Source organism: Pezoporus flaviventris, unplaced genomic scaffold (genome assembly GCF_033815535.1).
Source record: "Pezoporus flaviventris isolate CSIRO_AGI_PZ_B2104156 unplaced genomic scaffold, CSIRO_AGI_Pfla_v1 ptg000013l, whole genome shotgun sequence".
In the NCBI taxonomy this organism is placed as follows: domain Eukaryota; kingdom Metazoa; phylum Chordata; class Aves; order Psittaciformes; family Psittacidae; genus Pezoporus; species Pezoporus flaviventris.
The window spans coordinates 14253794-14274804 of NW_026892561.1; positions in this window are offsets into that span (position 1 = coordinate 14253794).

Genomic DNA, 21011 nt, shown 5'->3' on the forward strand with positions numbered 1-21011 from the left:
GGTTTTCTTTTCAAATGAAGACCCTGTATTTTTCTTGACAACATTGGCTGATGAGAAACTGGGAGCACTGTTGAATGGAGCATCTCTGTCAGCCGAGTCTGAGCCACCCAGAGGCAGTGGTGGCATGGGGGAAACAGCGGGGATTAGTAGTGGGAAACTGCAGGGGACAGAGAATGCCATTTTCCAACCCAGCCTTTCATACAGTGAGGTTTACTTCTTGTCCAGGGCTCACAATTGGGAAGTAGTGAAGAGGTTGCTGTTGACTACTCTGACTCTTATACTATTATCACCTACTGCTCTTCCATGTTGGCACCAATAATATTGCCAGGGGGAGGCTGGAAGGTATCAAGCTTAACAACACTGCTCTGGAGGTGGTGGTCAAAGACAGGGTTGTGTCTCCCTGACCCTGATAGTGAGAGGGATGTGCTTGAGGATGACTGGACAACCCTGGATCATGTACTGCTAAGCTATTGTTCACACATAAAACCAACAATGTACAGAGAAGTCTTGCACTACTTTCTGAAGACAGAAAGACTGGAGCCTGATTTGAATTTATGGTAGTAATGAATTTATATTCTAGTGCCAGATACTGTAAAGGCCTTCTGCTTGGTCAGCTCTGGAGCTCTTAGCAATTATAGTTGCTATATTTTTTTTTTAAATAAGAATTTAGTCATCACACATTAATATGGGTACTGAATGTCTGGTCTGACTATAAGGAGCCAATGTATAGCAATAAATCATAAAGATGAGCAGTAAATTCTCTCCTCCAAAGGTTACAATATCAATAAAAATGCTGAAAGTGACACATGTATAAATATTCATGAAAACATCTGTTTCCAACATAGAATTAATTTTTATTTACAATTATATTAAAGTTCTTTGAGTTGTTTTAACATTACCCTTTTCCACCTGCATCTCTCATACAGGGGAGAGACATTATTTACCTGAAATAAACAGATAAAGGTAGATGAAGTAATTGGACTGCAAATATTGTGGTATAGAAATTATAGAAACCAGAATATTGCATGATTATACACACATGCACAAGTATTATTGCAAACCATATTCATACATGAGAATCAATTGCAGACTCAGCTGTTCCACTGAAATAAACTGTAAGTATTTCCTTTTACTTCAGCTGTGTTGAATTTGGCCTTTATTTCTTTTTCCCATACACCTACATGCAGCAGTCTACTAGCAACAGAATAGCTTAGTGAGGTTAATGCAGGACTGATACATGTTCTACCTGATCGAAAAATGCCGTATGAAATTGCCAAAAGATTTGAAATTGCCTTGTGCAAACAGAGAAGCTCTCAGGTAATCTTACAGGGAAAGAAAAAAATATAGTAAAAGTCCTGGCTTAAATCAGAAAATCAAGCATATTTTTTAATAATAATGGTGCTAAGGGGTAATTAGTTTTGGGGAGGTTTTGGTAAATAATGTTTATATAATAATATTTTCAAATTCTGCAAACATACATACTAAGAATATTTATTTCTGTGCTTGCTTTTCATGTCAGTAGAGCTAAAAGCAGTGAGTAAAGCAAAAGAAAGTTAATGAAACAGCCTATGGCCTAAACTTATCACAAAAAGTACATAACCTATTCACAGATGCAAAGAACTACCAATGGAAACAGCACAAATTAGTTCTTAATCACTATAAACTTTACAGGAGTAATCAGGGACTGTCAAAGAAGCTACAATTATTTACAGATCTAAGGGTCTTTCTGCTTCCAACAATAAAATTTATGTAACAATTCACTACTTCTATACTTTATCCTCAAATAAAATGTTGTTAAATTAAGCAGATAAATTTAAATATGAAAATGCTGCAATGTCAGACAAAGGTCGTTTGTGAATATTTCTCACTGTATTTTTAAAGAACTCTTGTGATTTAAGCCCAGGCCGTAAACCAGCAACAATACTTACCATGAGTCTCCATTCTTTGGAATATTTATTTTTGCATTGTAAAAATGGTGGGTTGACCTTGGCTGTCTCTCAGATGTTCACCCAGCCTCTCTGACTTCCTCTCCTCACAGGACAAGGGGAGAAAATAAGGATGAAAAAACTTGTAGGTTGAGATAAAGATGGGGAGATCATTTATCAGTTACCTTCATGAGCAAAACAGACTTGATTTGGGGCAAATTAATTTAATTCATTGACAATTAAAATTGGTTTGGATAGAGAAAAACAAATTAAAAATAAAACAACTTCTACACACTCCGGCCATTTTTTCCCCCTATGGCTTAATTTCACTGCATTATTCCCTCCTCTCCCTAAGCAGTACAGGGAGTGTGGGGGGGAGGGGGGGGGTATGGTCAGTCTATAACAACTCTCTGCCAGTCCTTTTTATCCAAGCTCCAGCATGGGTCCTTCGCACGTGCTAAAATCCTTCAAGGCAAACCCGCTCCTCTGTGGGCTCTCCACGGGCTGCAGGGGAATCTCTGCTCCAGAGCCTGCAATACATCCCTCTCCTCCTTCTTCTGGGTGCCACACCTTTATCCTCACTCTGCTGTGCGGTGTTTTGCCCTTTCTTAAACACGTTTTCTCAGAGGTTCCACCAGTGTCGCTGATGGGCTCAGCTGTGGCAACAGTGAGGTCATTGCAGACCTGGTTGGAACTGTCTGGAACCAGCTGAGACCAGCTAGAACTGGCCACGTCCAGCTCAGGACAGCCCCTGCTCTTCTCTCACAGGCCAACCCTGCAGCTTCTCCACTCCAACACTTCAAGTGAACCCTACAATCAGCCACAGAAATATTTGCACATACTTGCAGAGACTATTTGTACACTTTTAAGTTCTAGATGGCTTGGGCAACCATCAGGCTTTGTCTGTAAGACAGATTGAATCATAGTTTATGTTTGTTTGCCAACATTGTATGCACATATAATTTCCATATTAAAAATTCTGAAGACATTAAACAAAACTGAACTTTTCAGGTTCAGGAAAATAAATGATTGTCGTGGTTTAAACCCAGTCAGGTAACTTGTTCACTCACTCCCAGTGAGTGGTGCCGAGCTGACAACAATCGAGGTCCATGTCCTCGTCCCCCCCCCCCCCCCCCCGGGGTTCTCCCCCACTCCCGGAGGAACGGGGAGGAGGATCGAAAGAGTGCAACTCCCACGGGTTGAGACAAGAACAGTCCAGCAACCAATGTACACAAATCACCACCGCAACTATCAACTACAACAATGATAAGGGAAAATAACAAGGGAAGAGAATACGATACCACTGGCCAAGAAGACGAGTTCCACCCGGAAGCCCGTGTCCTTCCGGGTAACTCCCAGTCACCCCCCACCCCGGCCATGACATGCTGTGGTATGGAATACCTCCCTGGCTAGCCCGAGTCAGGCGCCCCATCTCTGCTTCCTCCCGGCTTCCCCTCCTCCCTGGCAGAGCACGAGCCTCACAAAGTCCTTGGTCAGGGTAAACATCACTTAGCAACAACTGAAAACATCGACTTCACCAACACTGTTCTCAGGCTGGAAGTCAAAACACAGCACTGCACCAGCTAGCACAAAGGAAAAAAAAACCAAACATGACTGCTACTGCTGAACCCAGGACAATGATTAAGCCATACTTTTTATTATACTATTTATTATTTTATTATTGCTAGCTGAAAAGATAATGAATCCCCAAAATAATACTAAAAAACTTCAAAAGACATCCTACCATGGAAAATACATTTATGTTTACTGGAATCAGTAAGTTTTTCTATTTACTTTGTATTAGTGATAAGCTCCCCAGTAAAATCTAGGCTAAGCAAAGAAGAAGAAAATTTTGTATGTTTTGATATATTAAATCAGATTTTGACCTTTGTCCGATATGTGTCAGATCAGCATAGTTCTGCATAAGCAATTTTAATTACCTGAAATGCAAAATTAATAGTTTACATCAGCTCAGTACAGGGCTTTCTATGTGATATAAACAAATATTTATTTAGATCAAAGAAAGGAATCAATGACATTTGGAAAAAAATTAATTATGCAAAACATATTTGTATTTCTCAAACAAAGCCAGTTCTACTGAATGTTGTTTAAAAATGCATTATTCTCACTCAGGGAGAATATTAACCCTGTAAGTTCCTGAAAAGCTTAAAAATGTAATACTTTTAGCTTTGTTTTATAACTCATGCCACAGGAAAACATGATAAAATGACATTGTGAATGATGCTTTATTAATTTTTTTATGTGTGTCACTTAAACCACCTGCTCACCTCTTTAGTATTGCTAATGACATAAAATGGTCAGCAAAAGCTAATGCTCAGATAAAAGCTATAAGAAAGGGGCCAGCATATATTATACCCATTTGAATTATATACCCTTGGCCAATCTTCAAGCTCGCATTTATTTAGGGCTCAAGAATGTCCTGAGCTCAATGTTTTGTATACATAATTGATATTTCTCAGAGGAGTTTTCATTTACTACTTTGTTCAGCTTCTTCTTCTACAACTGCGTCATCTGTGACATCCTTTGGCAAGAATGCCAGCATTTCTGTGGCATTGTGTGTTTTCAACATCATGTAGCATGTGTTGGCACTGAAACTATCACCTCATACAGTAGCCCTCATTCCAGATTAGTCCTCTCAAAGTCCCCACTTCTCTGAGCTAAGAGTTACTGACATCAGCAGCATTTTCAGGGAAGCTGACAAACTAGGAGGGAGCGTGCTTTTATAGTCATGGCTCCTAGCCAATTATGGAAAGGGTGCTAGTGCATTGTATGTATGTGCATAATGTTAAGGCATCTTCAAAGATAAGTGGCCCTGAAAGAATGCTCTAGTAGAAATAAACAAAGTAATACAAGGAAAAACAAAACAAAACAAACAATCAAACAAGGAAAACAAACAAAGAGCTGCAATCTGTTTAATGTACTACAAGCAGGAGTTGTCCCTTCAACCTTTCCTATTTTCAGTATTTGTGCACAACTTACTCTGAATGTTTTTTTCTTCACTTGTTTAGCTTTTAATACAAATGTGAAACTAATGGATGAACTAAAAAGCCCGTGTTACAGAAAGAGAAATAGCAGTAACACCTTTCTATTTACCAAGAACAGCCAGCTTGTTATTGAGGAGTGAATTGACTATTATGCTATTCTGACAAGCATAAAGAGACATTTAAAAGGTATAATACCAGCTGCCCACAGAAATTCAACATGAAGCAGCATTTTTTCATCTGGTGCTGTACATCTGTTTTCAGTATCTCATCTAGCACATTGTCCTGCTGAAATAAAGACATGAGATATAAATTGAGCATTAGTGACAGGCAGAGTTTATCCTGCTGTTTTTGGATAAGATACTGACAATGAACAGTAATAAACCAAACTATCTCAATCTCAGCCTGAAAATACCATTAATATAATCTGTTTCTATATACTCTGAGAAGTGAAGTTGCTGCACAGGAAAAAGAAAAAAAAATAAAAGAAATCTGCTCCATGCAGAGAAAAAGGTTATTTTGAATAACAATTTTTATGTTATTGCTACTTTGTCTTTAGTTTCTGCTCTTAAGTAAATACAGATAACTTCATGAAGTAAAACTAAAATGAACTACAGCCTAAAAAAAAGCAACAGCAAAAATATTATGAATTTATGGAAAAGAATATACATCACCATTGTTCTGCAATGTTCTTTTACCTTGTTCAGTAGAAACCCAGAACAACTTTCACAGTGGGAACATAAGAGATCTACAGGATGGTTGTGCACTTGCTCCTTTAGGGCACCAATCAATGTACTTAAATGTTTTTCAGAGCAACAATTGATTAGAATACAAATTAAATTCATTGTACTGGAAACACATGAGTGGTCACATTACATAGAAGCACGTATTTAATAGACTCATAGAATAGTTAGGGTTGGAAAGGACCTTAAGATTATCTAGTTCCAGCCCCCTGCCGTGGGTTTCTGCCACTTTTCTGGTTTAAGTTTATTAAGCCACATGACAGCTAGCATAGCTGGCCAGAACTGCTCCTTGGCTGTGCATCCTCTCTGCCAACCACTAATGTAGCAAGGAAGGATATGCCTTTCCAATGTACCCAAAAATCCTATTACCACAGCAGGCTCTACAGAAGGGATAGGCAAAGAAAAAGAGGTGGTGGTGTTGCATTGTATGTGAGGGCGTACATCAACTGCCTTGAACTCAATGTTGTGAGTGAGAAGGCTGAATGTTTGTGGCTGAAGATCAGGGGGAGGGCCAACCAAGCAGATATGCTTGTAGGAGTCTGCTGTAGGCCATCCTGCCAGGATGAACCTATGGATGAAATGTTCTTCAAAAAACTGGGAGAAGTTTCGCAACCTCTTGCCCTTGTTCTTGTGGGGAACTTCAACCTACCAGATACCTTCTGGAAGTACAATGCAGCAGAAAAGAAGCAATCCAGGAGGTTTTCTGGGGGTGTGGAAAATAAATTCCTAGCCCAGCTGGTTAGTGAGCCAGTGAGTGAAGATGCCTGGCTAGATTTGCTCTTTGCAAACAGACGACTGGTGGATAATGTTATGGTTGGAGGCCATCTTGGTGAAAATGATCACAAAATGATTGTATTTTCAATCCTTGAAGAAGTCAGGAGGAAGGTCATCTAAACTTCCACCTCAGACTTCTGGAGAGCTGACTTTGGCCTGTTTAGGATGCTGGTTGTCAGAATTCCTTGGGAAACACTACTGAAGGAAAGCTGGACACTCTTCAAGAATTAAATCCTTAAGAAGCAGGAGCAGGTGGTCCCTATGTGCCAAAATGCAAACTGGCAGGAAAGAAGACCAATCTGAACAGGGAGATATTGCTTGAACTCAGGAAATACAAAAAAAGAAAATCTATCACCTGTGGAAGATAATAACCCCATGAAAAATACAAGGATGTTGTTAGGTTATGTAGAGAGAAAGTTAAAAAGGCGAAAGCACAGATGGAACTAAATCTGTCATGAAAGATCATTAAAAGTACTTTTACAAATATATTAGCAATAAAAGGAGGCCAAGGAGAACCTCCATCCTCTACTGGAAACTAGGGCAGTGTCTCACAACAAGAGAGACATTAATAAAAGGGCAACAAAGCTGGTGAAGGGTCTGGAGCACAAGTCTGTTGAGGAACGTCTGAGGGAACTGGGTTGTTTAGTCTGGAGAAGGGAAGGCTCAGGGGACACCTTATTGCTTTCTACAACTACCTGAAAGGAGGCTGTAGTGAGGCAGGGGTCAATCTCTTCTCCCAAGTAACAAGTGACAGGACAAGAAGTAATGGCCTCAAGCTGATCCAGGGGAAATTTAGATTAAATATTACAAAAAAATTCTTCACAGAAAGGGTGATCAGGTATTGGAGCAGACTGCCCAGGGAAGTGGTGGAACCACCATCCCTGGAAGTGTTCAAAACCATGTAGATGAGGCCCTCAATGATATGCTTTATTGGTGGTCTTGGCAGTCCTGGGGTAATGGTTGGACTTGATGAACTTAAAGGTCTTTTCCATCCTAGCTGATTCTATTATCTGAGCATTTCAGAATTACTATTCCTTTAACTCAGAATCAATATTCTTCTCTGTTTGAAAGTTAAGAATAGTAAGAATAATTAAAACAAAAAACGAACCTAGATAGAAATTTTATAAGTTATGACACTCATTTTCATAGATGATACTAGGACTTGAACAAATTAACCTCTAATGATGCTTAAATTCTTAGGTCATACATGAAAATTAGATTTAGATTGCTACGTTGTTCAGGCTCAGGTGGCTTAAAAAGCTTTAGATTCTTCATAATCTTGAGGATGCCCAGCAAAAGGGAGGTAGAAGAGGGAACTGATCGTTTTCAAGGCTAGAGTAATTGCTAGTGCAGCACAGAACAAATAATCTGTTGAAGCAAGCAGCACTCCTCCTTTTCGTGCTTCACCACCCTACCCCCCCCTTTTAATTTTTTCAGATAAATGTTCTAACTGCAGCAACATCCTTTTTTCATTATTTTGGTAGCCCCATTTTCAATTCTAATCAATGACAGTGTCAGTATTTTGTGAAAATCAATGACAGTGTCAGTAAATGTGAAAGAATGGGGAAGTTTGAATTAATCCAGAGACATCCAAACCTGGAAAAATAAAATAGCCTGACGCAGTTATAGGTGAGGAGTACTAACTGAAACACTTCATATTCAGGAGCCATTTTCCTCATCTTAAAAGAAAGAAACAAACAAAGACAACCAAAATACTGCAAGAGGATTTTAAAGTGTCAATTCCAATGATGGATTTTTGTATAAAACTTCTTTTTATATAAAAAACTTAGGTATTTTCAGTATTTTTTTTTTTTATGGTGTACTGTCATCTTTCTTGAAATTACTGTTGATATTTAATTCATTGGAAGTGCTGACTTTTCCAACTGGAGTACTACTTTTTTCTGATCTTCCAAGGTTAAAATGAAAAAAATCAACCTAATGAATCATCTGAACATTTTTTCTTGATATTTACTAGCTTGTAACATAGCACCATATACTCTTTTAGAACCTTTTCTTTTTTTCTTTTTTCTTTTTAAATCTAAGCAAGACAGATATTTTATGGGTGTTAGAATAGAGTTCAACCACTCACCTGGAATTCAAGACCAATGTGCTAACCATCATAACCTTTTGTTCCTTCACTACTGAAGGATGGTAAAGGTGTTACATTCTGCAGACTGTCCTAGTTTTGATTCAGTTTTCTTTCCATACCCAGCGAAATGCTGAATGAGTGATTTCTGAATGTGCTATACTTGCATGAGAAGTAGGACCATGGTATCTGCTGTCACAGGAGGTCCATCTGGCTGGTGAAAATGGGTACAAACAATTTGGCCACAATACCATTAATCTTTTCTTTCACTCCTGAATTATTACAGACCTACGACACAGGTGATGCAGAATTCAAAAACTGCAGAGACCCAAAGTAACGAATGAGAAACCAAAAATTACTTCTCAAAGGAAGTAACAAAAATATTTTTTTAATCTTAAGATATTTTTATATTAGCAGGATGAAAAAAAAGTAGGAGGCAAGCATTTGTTTCCATAACCTCATTAGGCACACAATGAGATTACTTCTGTTTCCGCAAGTTAAGGAATTACATCTGTCTTTTGCATACGTTGAGTCATTGTTTGCAAAACAGATAAGAAGTAAAATCCAGATATTTTCCACCTACACAAATTTCTCTTTTTTACTACAGGGAAAGAGAAGCTTCTTTAAGTATTTTTATGCCAAAATTATCAAATGAATACAGGCTTACCTTGAAGAAGGTGAGTTCCTAGCAAACTGACAGTGAAAATTAATCCATGCATGTGTTTAAATAGAAATTGATTGGGCATACATTTCCAGAAATAAAGAATAGACTATAAAACAGGTATCAAAACAGGAAAAAAGAGAAGTACGACAAGAAAATAAAAGCAACACGTAACTGTCTCACTGTGATATAAAAAATCCCACCCATCTATTGTAGTGTGGTGTGGGCCTATGAGGGCAGGAATTCCAATTCCAATTTTTCATGTACTTCTATTATAGGATATTACCTTTATGAAAATTACACATTATATCTAAAAAAATAATTCATTTACTATATAAGTATGGGTTTAGAATGGACTTGGTTGACAGGACAGATTAGTTTGGTGAACTCATAAAAGAAGTTTAAAACTGTGGGTTTTGCATATATTTAGAAATTGAAGTAGAGAACATGTGGATGTAAGACAGCATTGTCTCTGCTTTGTACCAGCTGAAGATGCAGCATAGTTAATTACCTCTAAAACCTTTCATGTAAGTCTATTGCATTAGCGATAATGTAATTTTTTATGTACTTAATATCGCCCACTTTTCAGTTATTTTTCTGTGTATTTAGTACAAAGTGCCTGAAAAACCTGCAGAAATTATATTCAGCAAATGCAGCCACTAACCAGAATACAGCATTCTAATTAATACTCATTAATTAGTTTTCTTTGCTGTGTAACCCCTTGCCAAAGAACTAATAATCCTCTTAATCGTCCTCCAATAGCCACGTTTTACCTATCCATATTCTATGAATTATGGCAGTGCCAGATTTTATTTCAGCATTCAAAACAATATGAACTTAAAAATCAACCAGAAGAGATTTTTTTCCAACCTGAAATCTCTGCCCAATAGCCCTGTTTTTTATTGCTTTAATTGCCCATTTACAACTACATTGGTGTCAAAGCAGTAGGCTCAAGAGATTAATGACTTGTATGTTGTTGAAGCTTACCTTTAAAATCAGAAAAACTAATTTACTTGCTATAGGAGGGGAAAAAAAAAAAAGGCAGGAATCCCACCTCCCTTAAAATAATCAACCTGTATGAAGACACTCTGTCCTGATGCGAATGCAATATGACCATAACCTAGAGAGAAATCCTTAACAGGCATAGAGGCAAGTGAGGTGGATTGTATATACCTCCAACAAAAGCAAAGGATTCTAGAGATGGTAGAGTATGCTTTACACAGGTTTTGATTTTTGAGAGGCATTGCAGCATAAGCAATTTATTGCTCTCTATTCCTGGGTCAGAGTTTGTGAGACGCGCAGGTCAAAATCCATGAGCTGTATGTCTTTCATGAATCTTTTCCTACGCGGCTTTCAAATAATAACACATCAAAGGACTGACAAATCTAGATGTATCAACTGTCTTCTGTTGTCAGGTGGTTTTGCTGTGCAACAATATCCTCTCATTACAGTTATCTCAAGGAAGCGGGATAGGAATTGTGTGAAATTAGCACAGCTTATACAAAACATCAGCATTATTGGCCAACATTTTTTCCTTGATCTTGAGAGCGTGGAGTTGAATCAGACAACACAATGAGAATAAATATGGGTACAGAAAATTGAAAATTGTGTGAAAAGACTAATCTGTACTCAAGGACAGTATATGTGAGGACAAATAGAAAGCAGACACAGAACAATCAGGATCAATCATAGAAGGATTAGTCATCATAATGAATGACAACAGTAAAATTGAATGTCTTTTGGATAATTTTTTGGCTAAGCAAAAGATTTTGATGTTGTTGAGACAACATTTTTCCTGAGAACTATATTTATCTTTTTAAGAATCCAGCAAGCATCAGAAATTATGGAACTATACCATATAAATTGTTGGCTACCGAACAGCAGAGAAAATGAAGGCATCTCTCGAAAAGTCTGTTTTCACTTCATTATGTTAAACACACAAGTCTGTTTCAGTGAGGCCCCCAATACACAGGAAAAATCTGTATGATGGCTTTTTTTTCCTTAAAATCGATATTTATAAAAACGTTGCTTTAACACCATAGGATTTTGAACACTTATGATTGTAGTTTTCAAACTCTATATGCAGTATGGAATAACGAAAACAAAACTCAGATGCTACAGCTGATTAGCATGTCAGTTCAATATAAAGATACATCTAAAAATTTCTTAGGTTTTCATTCCAAAACAAGCATCAGTTTTGCATAGATACGGGAAAATCAGAACACTTTATTGTGTCTTACATAATCTCACTGCTATTAGTGTGGTCTCTACATCACCACATTACTTTTCCTTTTCCCAATACAATATTGTAAGTCAATACTGAATATTAAACTCTGACATAGCACCAAGCTAACATATCTGTCTTACTGTTAGAGCAAAACTCCTCATTGCCTTTTTTATGAGACCGAGCTCTTCAGGGTCCAGTAGGATATCCCTATACTGCATACTGCAAGGAGAAAAATCATTCTGGAGAGATGTATGTGCTACCAGTGAGTCAGGGGTAGACTCTATCTCTCTTAAGAAAATTAAAATAAATATTTACTAAATTCCTAGACCAACCTTCTTCGGGGAATTTGTGACCTAAAACCTCTCTCCCTATTACAAAAATTTTCTCATGGCACAGAGAATCATAGTTTGAGATACAACCACTTATATTTTTTTCCAAGCCCAGGGCTGGTTGTTTCTCTGTGTGGATGACAGCAATTCAGAAATGAGCTAGAAGTTGTCAATCCCAAGTCTCTCATCAGACCCATAGTAGGTAGTTACCTAAACTTCCTGAAGGAGAACTTACTGAACTTAGAGTTACTTGGTTCCTTAAGTTCAAGGAACTATGTTGAAGTTTTCTTCTTTGAACAACTGAAAGAAAGCATCCCTCTCAGGGCTTCAGCAGTTCAAGAGCACTATCTTTGACCTGTTATTTTGTTAGGAACTTCAGTGAAGATTTTTTAGGAATAAATGAATCCCAAACCTGCTATGACTATTTTAATCAGAAACGTGTTCCCTGTGTTTTAACATACATGGCAATTTGCTTCTTAAGGAAAAAGCAAAACATATTATGAGATACCCACAAGCTGAAATTAATTTCTGTGCTCAGCAGCATATTTTATTCTCATGATAAGAATCTGTGAAGTTCTTTGGAATTTTTGGTGTGTTTGTCTGTTGTTGTTTGGTTTGGTTTGGTTTTGCCATATGGATTCTCTTGTCATAATCTCTAATGCTAGAATCCACTAGAAAAAGACAAAAAAAAACCCAAACCAACCAACCAACCAACCAACCAACCCAAACCAAACAAACTGAAAATTATTGCTATTGGAAATATCTATTTTTTGCATAATGATTGTGCATTTTATTCTGAATCTTATACATCTCTAGGTGGTTAAAAATCATGACTAAAAGGAGGAATTATTTTTTGGAATACAATGTTGCTGCTTCTGGCTAACTCCAGGACATAGATAGTTCGTAAGACATAAGCCAGCCTTAGGTGAACCACTAGATGTTGCCATTTCCCTTGGCAACTTTAGAGAAAATTATTAAGAATCACAGTAGGTGATTGGACAGTGTCGTGGTTTAAGCCCAGCCAGCAACCCAGAAATCCCGCAGATGTTCACTCACTTCCCCCCCCCCCCATCCTTTCCCTGCTCCCAGAGGGATGGGGAGGAGAATTGAAAGAATGAAACTCTCACGAGTTGAGATAAGAACAATTCAGTAACTAAGGTATAACACAAAACCACTACTGCTACCACCAATAATAATAATGATAAGGGAAATAACAAGGGAAGAGAATACAACCGCTTACCACACGCCAAGTGATACGCAGCCTGACCTGAGCAGTGATCTAGCCCTTCTGGGTAACTGCCCCCAGTTTATATACTGGGCATGACATGCTGTGGTATGGAATAGCCCTTTGGCTAGCTTGGGTCGGGTGTCCTGTCTCTGCTTCCTCCCAGCTTCCCCTCCTCCCTGGCAGAGCATGAGACTCAGAAAGTCCTTGGTCAGAGTAAACATTACTGAGCAACAACTAAAAACATCAGTGTTTTGAACTCAAGGATGCAACTGCAGCATAACTGGTGAATAATATCTAGACCTCTTTTTTAACAAATGGTCCAGTAAATATATTACTGCCATTGCTAGGAGATGGCCTCATGTCTTATACTAACTATGCCTAATGTTCACTGTGCATGGCCCCAGTCCTGGCCTGTTAGGCTCGTTATCAACTTGTATTGTGAAACAGAGTTTAGTACCACATCTCCTGTTACAATGGGCACCTTAACTGTGGGACAACACCAGACACGTTAAAAATATGGGTGTAGAGTCAAAACAGAAGCCTAGGACTAGAACCAGGTTCATTACTGGCTTGAATTAAAGAGCTGCAATCTCGAGAACTACAAAGGGATTGCTTTTTAAGCACGAAAAAAGAAAAAACAGAAGCAGCTAAGAGAAAATACAAACAGCTAAGCAACATGGTTAAGCCTAGGAAAATAACACTCACCATCATTGGGCAGTACAGAGTGTAGGGAACAAAAGGCAAGAGTTAAGAACTGTCTAAAGACTGAATCATCTTGTAAAGGAGACAATCTCAAATTAGGTATGGAGAGAGAGGAAAGATGTTCACTTTAGTTTTGTCTTACTTCATCAATAAGTCCTTGAGCCTGATCACTTTGACCTCCGCAACTAAAGCCATCACGAAAGACAGCAGTCCCCAGTTAAAAATAACAGTGCCATCTGGCTCTGATATCTTCTCTGATGGGCTTTGCTCCCCTTTAGCTGTTCACTGTAGCTATACTTTAATTGCAGAAGTGAAATTTTACTACAAAGGAAGGAAGATGAGGTTGACAATCTTATCAAACACAAAATAAATGAGTAAAGATGGAAGAGAAGGACTTTAAACATAAAATATCAGTCTTACTCTGGATTTGATTGGAAAACTGAGTTCACAAATTAAATATTATGACTTAGAATATTAAGAAGTTGAAAAATGGACTGTGATTGATGGCGTCCTTAATTAAGACAAATAGTGTTCCATGTTAGCAAAAGCTTCAGTTTCCTGAATAACACTCTTACATCCCCAGTGGAAGAGAGTACTTTGAGAACCTGTAAATAACTAAACTTTATCTAAATTAGATAGCAGCATATATTTATTTATTTTCTTTCCCTCATATTCACAGTGATACAGCACAACTAATGCTTTAACCTTCCAGGACCCACATGGACTTAGTTCAAGCTTAACTTAAAGCCTATGATCTGGTTTTAATTCTCATTTGTCAGACTGACATCAATGGCAGTTTGCCATTTGTCCCAACAGAAATAAAATTTATCTATTGTAATCTGAAGAATAGGCATTACAATTTGAACAACTTCTACAGATTTATCGAAAAAAATTGGTCTAGAAATACTTAACTATCTAGAAAGTGTAGGAATATACAGACCTCTGTTCGTCTTGGACAATTGATTTGTTTATTTCTAAGGGTAAAGCCAACACTCAATGCACCTCAATATGGTGCTTCAGCATATAAAGAGATCCACTTCGATATAAAGTCATTCTTTTTTTTTTTATACCATTATAAAGGGAAACATTCTTGTCAAAGAATCCTGTTACTTTAGAAAAACAGAAACCCTGAAAGTAGATCTAAACCATCCAACAAATCATAGAATCATAGAATAGTTAGGGTTGGATAGGACCTTAAGATCATCTAGTTCCAAACCCCCTGCCATGGGCAGGGACACCTCACACTAAACCATATCACCCAAGGCCTTGTCCAACCTGGTCTTGAACACTGCCAGGGATGCAGCATTCACAACCTCCCTGGGCAACCTATTCCAGTGCCTCACCACCCTAAGAGGAAATAATTTCCTCCTTATATCCAATCCAAACTTCCCCTGTTTAAGTTTGAACCCATTACCGCTTGTCCTATCACTACAGTCCCTAATGAAGAGTCCCTCCCCAGCATCCCTGTAGCCCCCCTTCAGATACTGGAAGGCTGCTATGAGGTCTCCACGCAGCCTTCTCTTCCTCAGGCTGAACAGCCCCAACTTTCTCAGCCTGTCTTCATACAGGAGGTGCTCCAGTCCCCTGATCCTTCTTGCGATCCTTCTCTGGACTTGTTCCAACAGTTCCATGTCCTTTTTATGTTGAGGACACCAGAACTGCATACAATACTCCAGGTGAGGTCTCACAAGAGCAGAATAAACAGAACTAAAAGGACTGAATGAACAACTATTGCTGTTCTAGAGGCTGCACTAGAATAAGGCTAGGATCATGCAAAGATTTTCACAGAATCACAGAATGGCTGAGATTGGAAGTCATCTTGTCCAACTTTCCTGCTCAAGCAAAGACACCTACAGCCAGTTGCCCGGGACCATATCCAGACAGTTTCTGAATATCTACAAGGATGGAGACTCTACAATATCCCTGAGTTACCTGTGGTAATGCTAGGTCACAATCACGTAAAACAGTGTTTCCTGACGTACAGATGGAAACTCCTGTGTTTCAGTTTGTGCCCATTGCCTCTTGTCATGTCACTGGACACAATAAACAGAAATGATTTGTTTGGGGCTCAGAATTAGGAAACTATTTGTAAACACAAGTCAAACTTCTCAAAAAAAAGTATGATTAGGTTTTCTTCTCAAAAATGTTAAATAGTCTTACTTAAATCTCATTCCATGGAACCAATTTTAAGTGTGTGTGTGTGTATAGTTAAAAAAAAAATAATGAGGAACATTATGAGTTTATTTAACTGTTTCAATTTATTAATTAGATGTCATAGTTGATTGCAGTAGGTTCAGGACATTCTGTGTTCTTCACACAGACTTCTAATGAAACAATAATTTTAATTAACTTTTTCTGCATTGCTGCACTGATTTGTGTCAAAGTTAATGGACATAGAGCTAATTTTTAAGGTACAGATAAATATGTTAATTTTTATATATATTGTATGTGTGTGTATAATTGATTTTATTTCCAACATAATTGCAATTACAGAAAGATGCACTAGCAGATATCTCAGTCTCAGTTCAGACACTTCTTTTACCCCTTTCCCCATGAACCTGGAATTACACACACTCTTTCTCCCTATCTTTTATATTTGAAAATATATATTCAAATATATATCTCCTTATATTTCATATTTTATAAACTTTTGTCAGTCAGATGAATTTCCTGCTGACTGGAAAAGGGTAAACCTGACCCCCTTTTTTAAAAATGAAAAAAACAGGAAGACCCAGGGAGCTACAGGCCAGTCAGTCTCACCTTAGTTCCTGGCAAGATCACAAAGCAGATTCCTCCTAGAAACTATGCTAAGGCACATAGACAATAAGGGGGAGATTGGTGACAGCCAGCATGTCTTCACCAAGTTCAAGTCATGCCAGACTTCTACCACGTCTAACTAACAGGGGAGTTACTGCTTTGGTGAATAGCTGCATGATCTTGCTGGGCACTAAAATGAGACTGACCAGACTGTAGTTCCTTGGGTCTTCATTTTTTCTTTTTTTGAAATGGGGGTTATAATTCCCCTCTTCTAGTTCTAGCAGGAACTTCACAGGACTGCCATGACTTTTCAAATATGATGGATAGCGGCTTGTCAACTTCATCCATCAATTCTCTCAGGAGCTGTGGATGTATCTCGTCCACAGATACATTTCAGTTCACAGTGAAACTTTTCTATTCTAATGAATATTTTTGAATTCTGTTAATTTTGAAATAAATATTTCAAGGGTCCCTTTAGCCATCAACTGAAACATTTGAATCTATGAAGTGGAAATAGCAACTTTATCAAAGAGAGGCAGAGAAGAGGTTGAAGTCTGGCAAACCCTACTTACTCCTCCTAATATCACTAAAATTATACAAAACAAGAATGTATCTTGTTTTGGTTTCCAGTTACAGGACTTATATTTGTAATTGTACTTCGCTTCAGCGTTTTTCATTAAATTTTGAATATTGACTTCATTTGGAGACCTTTCAAGCCTTTCACTTGGTTATCTGTCAAGCTGTAGTACATTGAGTTGTCAGATAAAGATAGTAATGATTAAACTTTTCAAAAAAACAGATGTTAATGTCTCTTGACAAGGAAATATTTTCTTATCACAAAATTATGAGATGCCTTTAGGGCTGTTATTAGACATAAACAGCATTCATCAAACTTGATTACTTTTTCAGCTGATGCAGGAACTGCTTTCCTTTCTGCTCAATATCCTTAGAATAGCTATATGTTGACTCATAGTTAACATAATACAAAATGGAAAAAAATATCAAATTAATAATAAGCTGTGTTTTGGTTCAGGGGATGTTTTTATTTCCTTTTTTTTGTGGTAAGAGTTTTTTACTGCAGGAGTAGTCCACCTAACAAAATTTAGATGTAATAAAAAAAAAAAAGCTGGAGATTTTTAAATTAAGACTTTTTTTTTTTCTAGAAGATCTGGTCTTGCTTCACTGCCATTTATCATTCTCAGGAATGCTCCCTTACATAGCTAAGGAATAAAAGTTCCTTCAATATAAAAATCACTGGGTAAAATTCTAATAGCCTCTTGCTATGCAGCACATCAGATTAGAAAGTCATAGGTTTAATCAGTTTTAAACTGAGAAAATGAAACTTCTTACTTACAAAGGAATTTCCTTATATAGTGATCCTCCCCTAAAAAAAAAGCTTTAAAATAAAAACAGGAAAAATAAATTATATTCCACCTCTAGCATCAGGACTACTGCACCCTTGGAAAGAACTTACTGAAATTTAATAGTTTGTGATACAGAGTAAATCAAAACAGTTTTTTTTTTTTAATATTTGCTACTGATTAATGATTGATTAAATGACTGAGCAAATTCTGTGTTTCAGTTGAGTTTGCACAGTAAATGACTGAGCAAATTCTGTGTCTCAGTTTTGCAAACTGACAGACTGAATGGAGCAATTCATCATAATGCATTCCTATGGAAACAATGAAGCTTCCAGGGATGTTTTTATAATTATTTTGTTTGTTTAATTAAGTACAAGGCAGGAGGTATGCATAAACTTGCTTAAGATCCAATCAATCAGCTTTGTTTTAGGCCACTACTGGAAACAGGCTCAGTTGTTCTGATTCCTTTATCCTACAGTAGAACTGTCTAGAAGGCATGCAGAAATACTGCTCTCCAACTGTGATCCATCTTGTTTTTTTCCCTGATATACCTGCTGCTGAATCTTCACTGCTCTAGTACTGGAACTAAAATTTCCTTCCTTGTGTCTATGTGTTCTCTGGTCACACCTCCAGATGCATTGCAGCAGAACCTAAGCCTATGCCTTTTGGAAAAGTTACAAAAGTTTTACCCCCAAAAGATGGGGAACTTGAAACAGCTAGTTGTTGAACTTCAGTATTGCAGACTTCTTTTTCTGATGTAGTATAATTTCAGTTCTGAATCAAATAAATGCATTTCAAGAAAAATTTTAACTTCTTCAATTAGGATATATTGTGGAAATTAGCTACCACAATGAACAGGGCAAGTACAGTCACATCATCCCAGAGGAAAATTTGAGAAACCCAGTCCATTACCATCTATCATTATGTGAGGTAAATGAATGGCATATTTTAGAAGTTGTCTCTGTAATCTTAATGATGACTTAGTTTTGTCTTCATTATAACACCTACATCTATTTTTGAACAGGAATGTCATATAAAAATGACATTCAAGAATTTCAATACATTACACCTCTGCTCCTTTTTACAGGCACAATTCACTTTCAATTCAAAGGAATTTATTTCCAAGATCTAAGCTAATAAAAGAGTGGACCCTCTTCACTGACACTTCAGTATTCTTTAAAGTCTCTGTGATAGCATGAGGAAAGTATTTAATTACAGAAAGGTTTTGTCTTGCATGATCATGGAAAAAAGGAGTAGAAACCTCAAGTTCTCAAACCAGAGCAACATGATCCAGATGTAATTTAGTGTGAAATGTGTTCTAACATTAGTATCTAACGTCATCCCCCAGCTTCTATATGTGGTTATTTCATGAAATGTATAAGTTTTATCCTCTGAGCACTGAAGAGATCTTGGTTTTATTTCTGAGCTTAGCATTTCTTAGTGTTATGCATACTAGTCCTCTGAAGTAAATTTAACAGAGGCAAAGCTGGCAGCAGAAACCCTTGGTCTCAGATACTCAGTTTTATTTAGGCATCCATCCCTCATTATTTGAGAATTACCAAAAAAAAAAACACATACAATATAATAATCCACCACCACTCCCCAGAAATAAAATTCTATTTTTTTTTTTTTTATTACTGGCCATATAACAATGCAAGTTAATAAAAAAGCATAATGTTTATAAAGGGAATCGTATCAGCAAGAATTTCATCTGGCACATTCTTCTGTAAATTCCTAGTGAGTAATAAATACAATGTGTTCACACAAGACTTAAAAAACAGTCAAAAAGTATTTAATATGTGGCAGTGAGTGAATAATGAAAGGCCCACATCAACAGTAGAAAGCAACTAATCTGGAACAGCATATCCAGAATTAACTGAACTTCAATTAACTGCATTAAATTACCTCCTAGGAACAATGGAGAGAGATACAGTATTAAAAAAGAAGAAAATTATCCACATGTAGCTTTTGGAAAACAAGAAATCTGTATAAATAATGAGAAATGAGCATCTAGATCATTGAACAATATACTGTTGAACAATACACAGTATAAAGTAGTTCATGGTTTTTCCTACATATTCACAAACCAAATTGTTCTTCAGTAAGGATGTAATTAAATGTCAAGACTTTTATATTGTGACTACTGAAAAGGAAAAATACAGGAGCAACAATGAAAGAAGACCATAAAGAAGTCTTAATTTTCAATTAAAAAAAAAATTATTTAGTGCTTCTGTTGTGACCAAATTAACAGCCATTCAGATGGTTCAAGAAATATTATGACTTCAGCAAATTTTTATATACCTCTAATCAATGAGTTTGCATTAAGAAGACATGGCTGAAATTATTTAACTATTACTGGTCCCACCAAAAGAGATGAGTTTTCTTCCCTGATTTTTCTGTTTATGTCAACGGAAGTCCTGCTGCCATTCACCAGGTTTTCTACTTATCTGACACTTTAGTTGGGCAATTAAATGCACTATTTAGCTTTATTTTTATTTTTTGTTTGTTTTCCTGGGGTAGTTGTCTTCTAGATTAGTAATTTAAATTAATTCACTAAAAATTGAAATGAGTACTCAAGCTAGCACAAGTGAGGCTGCAGGATTACGTAACATGCACAAATCACATCCTGAGCCAAAGGGAACATACCATGTGTAAGAAGCTAAGAATTTTCTGCTTGCCTAATTAAGTTCTTAACAACTGAATGGTTATACAAGCAGTTGTTATGACTACAGAAAAAACTCATTACAATGCAGTTAAAATAATTATACAAAAAGCCTACCTGGCACCTACAACTTTTTGCTGGGAATTCATCAGTCTTCAAAGAGAACAGAGAAGGGTGACAGCTGGCTTTTGCTGTCATGAAGTTTTTATTAGGAGGGTTACAATCTTCATGGTTATGTTGTTTGTTTGGGTGGTGTGTGTTGAGGGTACTTGGTCTTGGACAGCAAAGCAGCAATGTCAGGGGCCTCACTGAAAAGGGACACAGTTCCGTGGGATGACCTAAACTAGAAGAGCAGAGCAGGTTCTGTGAAGGTAGTTGGAATAAGCCCCAGTCTGTAGAGAAGGTTGGTCCATAGCCAAGATTCAGTCTACTACCTCAAACACAGGCAGACTTAGTGGGGTGATGGGAGTTCCAGGACCCAAAAAAGCAAAAGCTGAACAATAATCTTCCCAACCTCAGTTCACATCTTTGGTGCTTTTTTAGATCTCTCTTAC